This window comes from Balaenoptera musculus, chromosome 6, assembly GCF_009873245.2.
Source record: "Balaenoptera musculus isolate JJ_BM4_2016_0621 chromosome 6, mBalMus1.pri.v3, whole genome shotgun sequence".
Lineage (NCBI taxonomy): Eukaryota > Metazoa > Chordata > Mammalia > Artiodactyla > Balaenopteridae > Balaenoptera > Balaenoptera musculus.
In genome coordinates, this window is record NC_045790.1 from 18,773,959 (window position 1) to 18,783,679 (window position 9,721).

At 33.7% G+C, this 9,721-nt stretch overlaps 1 non-coding gene and 1 pseudogene across 1 annotated transcript; one reads left to right on the plus strand and one right to left on the minus strand.

The window, feature by feature from the left end:
• Positions 1-1,688: 1,688 nt before the first annotated feature.
• LOC118897594 lies at positions 1,689-1,798 on the plus strand (annotated as a pseudogene).
• A 5,427-nt stretch (positions 1,799-7,225) lies between these two features.
• LOC118897626 lies at positions 7,226-7,332 on the minus strand. The gene has a single exon (XR_005020512.1). It is a non-coding gene; the product is annotated as a U6 spliceosomal RNA (small nuclear RNA).
• Positions 7,333-9,721: the final 2,389 nt, after the last annotated feature.

Consider the following 9,721-nt stretch of genomic DNA (forward strand, 5'->3'; position numbering starts at 1 on the left):
TATGTTGAAATAAATAGGCAATTCCAAAAGATAACCTACTATATGATTCCATTTATATAACATTCTTGAAATGACAAAATTATAGAAATGGAGAACAGATTAGTGGTTTTCAGGGGTCAGAGATGGGGTGAAATGAGATGGGGAGATGAGTGTGGCTATAAAAATGTGACACAGGGGACTCTTGGGGTGATGGAAATAATTCTGTACCTTGTCTGTGTTAATGTCAATATTCTGGTTGTGACATTGTACTGCAGTTTTGCAAATTTTTACCAGTGGGGGAAACTGGGTAAATGGTATATGGGATTTCTCTATATTATTTCTTACAACTTATTGTGAGTTTACAATTGCCTCAAAACGAAAAGTTTAAAAAAGGAAAGGGGGATAGTGAATGTTAGGACAAAGTGGAGACAAAAGGTCTCATGGAGCAAGTGACACTTGAGCAAAACCACGAAGGAGGAGAGGGATCCAACCAGGAAATCATCTGGGGAAGAGCATCCCAAGAAGAGGAATCAAAAGAATAAATTCTTATTTATCAAAAAATAAAGAGGGGATAGCATGGTGGGCTAGGAAGCTCCAAACTCTCATTCTTCCAAGAAATATTAAAAACACAACTAGGGACTGTCTGAAACAACTTGATACAAGCTCTGGAAAATAGTCAAAGCTCTACACACCATGAAAACACCCAATCAAGAAAAAAACACCCTTTTTCACACTTGCCCTATCCCTTCTCAGCATGGCAGTGGCCTTGGTTTTGAGAAGGTGGAAGCTCAGTTTCCAGTCCCCTTCTTCCATCAGAACTGGAGGGAGCAGAGCAGATGTTATTTGCCATCTACTGTGTACAACTGTTCTAACCAGTCTGGGGATACTTGAAGGACTGCTGTCAGGTGCTCATCTGTTTTGCATAACTCAGAATCCAGGCAGAAAAAGTGTCAGGAGTTGCTCATAAAACTACAAGATGGACATACAATAGACTACCTAAGGCATAGAGGAGAAGCTGGGGTGAGACTTGTTTGGAAATTGAAGTATTCAAAAGCAGTCATATGTATGGCAGAATTTAGAAAGCCATTCACATGCACAGGACTTTTCTCAGAAAAGTCCTGAGAAAACCTTAAGCTTTCACCTGGGCTGGTCCCTAAGCTAAGCGGTATAGGCATGCAAAGACTGGAAGAGGCGGCTGTTATTCTCTCTCTCTCTCTCCCTCTGTGTGTGTGTCTTTCTCTCTCTCTCTCTCGCTCTCTGTTTTTTCTTCTTGTTGTTTCTTAGTTTCAATTCCTGTCATTAAAGGAAATCTCTGTCAAACATTAGCTGAGCATGAGCTAAAGGAACAGAGAGTTCAGTGATCACACACATCAAGGAATAGTCTTTGCATAATAGTTTGAAGAACTCTCAAAACAGACTAACATAACTTTCAACAATATAAATATCAAACCTTGGAGAAAGAAGATAATGTGATTTCCAAAGTTACTGCATTCTAACAGTCAAATGGCAAGCTTTGAAAAAAAGAAATTACAAGGCATAAAAAGAAACAGGAAAGCACTGCTCATTCTAATGAACAAATTAGGTTGAAAGAAATCATTCCTGAGTAAGCCCAAAACATCAAACTTACTACACAAAGACTTTAAAACAAATGTTTTAAATATGCTCAAAGTGCTAAGGAAAAACACAAACAAAGAACTGAAGGAAATCAGCTGTTATTTGAAAGGAGAAAAGGTTAGTTTTCCCTTGATGCATGGAAGAGGCCTTCAGGTCTGACAGTTAAGACACTGCCATCTAGTTTGTGACATCTAAATATGGTTAAAAAATAATTTTAAAAAGAATGGAAGGAAATCAGGAAAATGATGTATAAACAAAATGAGAAAATCAACAAAAGATGGAAATTATAAAAAAGAACTGAACAGAAATTATGGAGCTAAAAAGTACAGTAACTAAAATAAAAAAATTAACTAGAGGGGTTCAAAATCAGATTTGAACAAACAGAAGAAAGGTTTAGTGAACATGAAGATAGACAATTAAAATTATCAAGTCTCAGGAACAAATAAATAAGGAAATAAAGAAAGAAAGAATGAAGAAAACTGATGACGGCACTTATAGGACAATATCAAGCAGACCAAAATACTTATTATGAGATTTCCAGTGCAGGGGGAGACGAAAATGAACAAAAAAATAGACAGAAAAATGACAGAAAACATTAACAAAATGTGATAGTAAGTTCTTACTTATTAATAATTACTTTAAATGTAAACTGATTAAACTCACCAATCAAAAAGCACAGAGTAGCCAAATGGATTAAAAAAAAAAAAACAATCACAGGATCCAACTATATTTGTCTACAAGAAACTCATCTTACCTTTAAAGACACACATAAGCTGAAAATGAATAGATGGAAACAAGTATTTCATGCAAATAGTAACGCAAAGGAAGGAGGAGTAACCATACTAATAATAGATAAAATAAACTTTAGGTCTAAAAGTGTCATAAGACACAAAGAAGGTCATTACATAATACCAAAAGAGTAAATTCAAGAGGGAGATATAACATTTATAAATATACACACTCAACATCAGAAGACTTAATAATATAAAGCAAATATTGATATATCTAAAGACAGAAAGAGATGGCAATGCAATAATAGTAGGTGACTTCAATACCCCACTTTCAATAATAGATAAATTATCCAGACAGAAAATCAATAAGGAATCAGTGAACTTGAATCCTATAGACCAAATGAACCTAACAGACATGTACAGAACTTTCCACCCAAGAGCAGAAGAATACACATTATTCTAAAGCACATTCATAACATTCTCCAGTAGAGATCACATGGTAGGCCACAAAACAAGCCTTAACATATTTAAGATCATATCAAGTACATTTTTGACCACAATGTGATTTCTTAATTTATTCGTTCTTTGAGTGCGTTGTTTAATTTCCACATATCTGTGAATTTTCCCATTTTCCTTATGTTTCTGATTTCTACTTTCATTCTGTTGAGATCAAAAAAATAGTTGGTATGAATTCAATCTTCAAAAATTTTCCTCAACTTTATAGTGGTATAAATGACAGATTAAAATGTATATAATTAAGGTGTACAATTGATAAACACCTTTGATATATGTTGTCACCACAATGAAGTTTATTAACTTATCCATCACATCACATAGTTACCTTTTCCTGATAAGAATACTTAATCTACCCTCTTACCAAATTTCAAGTATACAGTACAGTGGTGTTAACTATTGTCACCATACTGTACATTAGACCTCCAGAACTTATTCATCTTGCATAACTGAAAATTTGTAATCTTTGACCAACATTACCCCACTTCCCTTTCCCCCCAAGACCCTGGAAACCACTATTATAACCTCTGATTTTATGAGTTTGACTGTTTTATTTGACTATAGATTCCACGTATAAGTGGCATCATGCAGTATATTTCTTTCTGTGGCTTGCTAGTTCTCTTAGCATAATGTCTTCTAGATCTATTCTTGTTGGGACAATTGACATGATTTCCTCCCTTTTAGGCTTAATAATTCATATATATACACACACACACACACACACACACACACACACACACACACACATTTTTTATCCATTCATCCATTGGTCAACATTTAGTTTGTCTCCATATCTTGGCTATTGTGAATAATGCTGCAGTAAACATGTAGGGCAGATATCTCTTGTATCAGGTGATTCTAATTTCCATTCCTTTGGCTATATACCCAGAAATGGGATTTCTGTATCATATGCAATCCGATTTTTAATTTTTTGAGGAACCCCATACTGTTTTCCATAATGGCTGAACCAATTTCCATTCCCACCAATAGTGTATAAAAGTTCCCTTTTCCCCACATTCTCACCAATGCTTGTTAATCTTTCATCTTTTGATAATGACATTTCTAACAGGTGTGAGATGATGTCATATTGTGGTTTTGATTTGTATTTCTTTGACGATTAGTGATGTTGAGCATCATTTTATATACATGTTGGCCATTTTCATGTCTTCCTGAAGAAACTGGTTGATATTCTAGTCATTGCTCTTTTTTAAAATTGGGTTATTTGGGTTTTGTTTTTGTTTTTTTTTTTTTTTTTTGCTTTTGAATTGAAGGAGTTCCTTATATGTTTTGGATATTAACCCCTTATCATATATACAGCTTGCAAATATTTTCTCCCATTCCATAGGTTGCCTTTTCACTCCATTGTTTCCTTTTCTGTGCAAAAGCTTTTTAGTTTGATGTAATCTCACTTGTCTATTTTTACTTTTGTTTCCTGTGTTTTTGATGTCATACCCAAAATAATCATTGCTCAGGCTAATGTCAAGATTTTTCTCTATGTTCTCTTCTAGTAGTTTTATGGTTTCAAGTTTTATGTTTGTCTTTAATCAATTACGAGTTGATTTTTGTGTATGGTATGAAATAAGGGTCCAATTTCATTCTTCTGCATGTGAATACCCAGTTTTCCCAACACCATTTATTGAAGAGACTGTTCGTTCCCCATTTTGTGTTCTTAGTACCCTTTTTGAATATCAGATATTAACAAAACTAAGAAAATTTTTGAAAAGACAAACAAAATCAACAAACCCTTAGCTGAAATAAGAAAAAAAAGAGAAAACACTCAAATAAATATAATTAAAAATGAAAGAGGAGATATTACAATATCCATTATTTCAAGTGGGATATTGAAATCCCTTACTATTATTGTATTGCTGTCTATTTCTCACTTCAGGTCTCTTAATATTTGCTTTATATATTTAAGTACTCTGACACTGGATGTATACATATTTATAATTGTTATGTCTTCCTAATGAAGTGACCCTTTATCATTATGTAATGACCTTTTTTGTCTCTTGTGACAGTTTTTAACTTGAAGTCTATTTTATCTGATGTAGGTATAGCTATCCATAATTTCTTTGTGTTACCATTTGCATAAAACATCTTTTTCCATTCATTTACTTTCAGCCTCGTGTATCCTTAACTCTAGAATGCATCTCTGATAGATAACATACTGGTTAGATCTTGTTTTTTTTAAAATCCATTTAGCCACTCTATGTAATTTGATTGGGAAATTTAATCCATTTATATTTAAAATAATTATTGGTAAATAAGGACTTACTATTTCCATTTTGTTAATTTTTTTGTCTGTTTTTACACCTCTTTTGTTCCTCTCTTCTTCTCTTGTTTTCTTTTCTTGGCATTTTACATTATTTTACATCCTCCATTCTTCAGTCTTGTCACTTGATCACCACAAGATGACTGTCACAGCTCTAATTATCACAACCTCATACAAACATCTCCAAAGGTTGAAAAAATAAGATTTGGAAAAGGAGCTCTTCTTGCATTCCTTTCCTCTTTCATCAGGGAGGAAAAAATTTCTAGAAATCCTCCAATAAATTTCTCCTTGGATTCCACTTGCCAGAACTGTGTTACATGGACATTTTTTAGCTGTAAAGAAAGCTAACAAAGTTAATATCTGTTATTTTCAGATAAGTTAATATCTGACATTTCCAACGTGAACTATGGGGAGTGTCCAGAAAAGAAAGCAGTTACCCCTACATATCTGTGAGTTCCTAACCCACAGATATAATCAGCCACAGATGAAAAATATTCACTAAAAAGAAGTTCCAGAAAGTTCCTGAAAGCAAAACTTGAATTTGCTGCATGCTGGCAACTATTTACATTGTATTTACAATGATTTACATGGTATTTACATTGTTTTAGGTACTATAAATAATCTAGAGATAATTCGAAGTATATAGAAGGATATATGTAGGTTATACGCAAATTGTATGCCATTTTATATAAGGGACTTGAGCATCCTCGGATTTTGGTATCTGTGGGGGGGTTCTAGAAGCAATCCCTCATGGATACAAAGGGACAACTGTAGTAACTGAGTCTAACAGACCAACCCACTATTTGGCAATATTTATTAAGATAGATTTGAGACAGGGGTTTGCAGAATTTTAGGACTTCCCCAAGTTTCCTCATTAGTGTAATAAGTAAAAACTAAGACATTGGTTTCCAGATGATACTTTGAATTTAAGAACCATGGCCAGAAGCATAACCATGTATATAATTATGAGTCTAATATTAGAGTAGAAAAGGGTGGGAAGCAATATGAGCCCCAATTTTCCAGAAGTAGAAAATTTTTTAATTAAAAGAAGACAAATGCTCAAGGGTATATGGAAGCAAAGTTTATAAAATGTAAAATATTAGTAATGGTTTTATGCATTAGACAACATAAAATTTAAAAAATTATGTCTATATGAAATTAGTTTGAAAGTCTTATAATCACTTTGAAACACATCATATTTTCAACACAGTACCTCTATGTTGTTATAGCTGGTATTTTCACCACTTACAATTATGAACTCGTTTTTCCTATCAACACTCATTCACAACTATGCATGTTACTAAACAAATTTAATATCTTTGTAATTGATTAACTATTTGTTTAGTTAACGTACATTCTCAGAAAGACCTCCACAGTAACAACTTTGATCTGCAGAGTTGACTTTGTAAATGAGGGTTGGATTCTAAAAACTAAGCATGGTACTAGAAGTCCTAGCCAGAGAAATTAGTCAAGAAAAGAAATAAAAGACATCCAAATCAGAAAGTAAGAAGTAGAACTATCTCTGTTTGCAGATGATAGGATCTTATGTGTAGAAAACTTTAAAGACTGCACAAAAAATCTGTTAGAACTAATAACTGAATTCAGTAAAGTCACAGGATACAAAATTAACATGCAAAGAACAGTTGCAGTTCTGCACATTAACAATGAACTATCAGAAAAGGAAATTTAAAAAAATTTATTGGAGTAGAGTTGATTTACAATGTTGTGTTGCTTTTTGCTGTACAGCAAAGTGAATCAGTTATAAATATACATATATCCACTCTTTTTTAGATTCTTTTCCCATATAGGTCATTACAGCATATTGAGTAAAGGTCCCTGTGCTATACAGTAGGTACTTATTAGCTATCTATTTTATATGTAGTAGGGTGTATATGTCAATTCCAATCTTCCAATTTATTCCTTCTTCCCCTCTCCCCCCGATAACCATAAGATTGTTTTCTACATCTGTAACTCTATTTCTGTTTTATAAATAAGTTCATTTGTACCATTTTTTTTAGATTCCACATGTAAGTGATATCACGTGATATTCGTCCTTCTCTGTCTGACTTACTTCATTCAGTATGACAATCTCTAGGTTCATCCATGTCACTGCAAAAAAAATATGGAATGCTTCATGAATTTGCATGTCATCCTTGCTCAGGGGTCATGCTAAGCCTCTCTGTATTGTTCCAATTTTAGTATATGTGCAGCCGAAGCGAGCACCAGAAAAAGAAATTAAAGAAACAATCCCATCTATGATAGCATCAAAAAGAATAAAATATCTAGCACTAAGTGAAAGCTGTGAACGACTTGTATACTGACATCTACATCACTAATGAATGAAGTCAATGAAGACACATACAAATGGAAAGATATCCTGTATTCATTGAATGGAAGTATTAATATTGTTAAAATGTACATACTACCCAAAATAACTTAGAGTCAATGTAATGCCTATCAAAATCACAATGGTATTTTTGCAAAACAGGAAGGAAACATTCCTAAAATTCATATTGAACCAAAAAGGACTTCAAATGTTGCAAAAGGAAAGCAAAGCTGGAGGTAATACACTTACTGATTTCAATGTCTTACAAATCTATGACAATTTAAAAGTGTGGTATTGACATAAAGATAGACATATAGACCAATAGAAAAGGATAGAAAGCCCAGAGATAATCCCTCCCCCATGTATGTATGGTCAACTGATCTTTGACAAGGGTGCCAAAAATACAGAATGGGGACAAGGTAGTCTTTTCAACAAATGATGGTGGGAAAACTGGATATCAACTTACAAAATAATGAAATTATACTCTTACTTTACATCATACACAAAAATCAACTCAAAATGGATTAAACACTAAAATGTAAGACCTGAAACTGTAAAACTCTTAGGGAAAACATAAGTGAAAACTTGATGACATTGGTCTTGACAATGATTTCATGCATATGACACCAAAAACACAAGCAACTGAAGAAAAAATGAGCAAGTGGGACTGAAATCTAAAAGCCTCTGTACAGCAAAGGAAATATTTAACAGAGTGGAGAGGCAACAGAGTGTAAACAACCTAAACAATGGGAGAAATTATTTGCAAACCACAGATCTGATAAGAAGTTAATATCCAAAATGTATAAGGAACTCCTTCAGCTCAACAGCAAAAAATCCCCAAATAACTGAATTCAAAAAGGAACAAAGGACTTGAATATCAGTTTCTTCAAGGAGACATATAATAGCTAACAGGTATACAAAATGATTGCTCAACATCACTAATCATCAGGGAAATGGAAATTAAAATCACAATTAGATATTACCTCACACTATTAATATGTTAGTATGGCTATTATTTTTATTTTAAAAAAGTGTTGGCAAGGATGTGAAGAAATTGAAACTCTTGTACATGGTTAGTGGGAAATGGTATGTACAGCTGCTATGGAAAACAGCATGGAGGTTTCTCAAAAAATTAAAAATAGAAATACCATATAAACCAGCACTCCTACTTCTGGGTTTTTATCCAAAAGAACTTATATCAGGATCTCAAAGAGGTATTTGAACTCCCATGTTTATTGTAACATTACTCACAATAGCCAAAATGTGGAAACAACCTAAAGTTCCATTAATGGATGAGTTGATATAGAAAATGTGGTATATATATAGTGAAATATTATTCAACTTTTAAAAAGGAGGAAATGCAACAACATAGATGAACCTTGAGAACAATATGATAAGTTAAATAAGTCAATCACAGAATGACAAATACTGCATGATACCACTTATATGAGGTGTATAAAATAGTTAAACACACAGAAGCAGAGAGTAGAATAGTGGTTGCCAGGAATTGGGGGTAGGGAAATATTGGGAATTGTTATTCAATGGATATAAAGTTTCAGTTAGTTGATATGATAAGTTTGGAGAGCTGCCACATAGCATTGTGCTTAAAGTTAACATTAGTATATGTTAATTTGTTAAGAGGGTAGATCTCATGTCAAGTGAACACTTGATATTCATAGAAGAAGAAGAAGAAGAAGAAGAAGAAGAAGAAGAAGAAGAAGAAGAAGAAGAAGAAGAAGAAGAAGAAGAAGAAGAAGAAGAAGAGGAAGAGGAAGAGGAAGAGGAAGAAGAAGAAGAAGAAGAAGAAGAAGAAGAAGAAGAAGAAGAAGAAGGAGGAGGAGAGGGAGGGGGGGGGGGGGGGGGGGGGGAGGGGGAGGGAGAGGGGAAGGAGAAGAGGCTGAGCAAATTCCAACATAATAAATCCAAAGAAACTGATACCAAGATAAATTCTAGTCTAACCTCTGAAAATTAAAGCAAAGAAAAAAAAAGTTGAAACCAGTGAAAGAGAAGACATATTGCCTATAGGGGAAAAAGCATTTGAATGACAGATAATTTCTCATCAGAAACCATGGAGACCACAGAGAAATAGCTCAACATTTTCAAGTCCAGGCGGCAGTGGGGGGTGAGAGGTGGAATGCTGCCAACCCAGAATTTTATACCTAGAAAAATACTTTTTTTAAGAATGGAGGGGAAATCAAGACATTCCCAGATGAAGAAAAGGTAAGCAACTGTGTTGCCAGCCAACATAACCTAAAAGAATGGCTAAAGAAGGTTCTTTCAACAGAA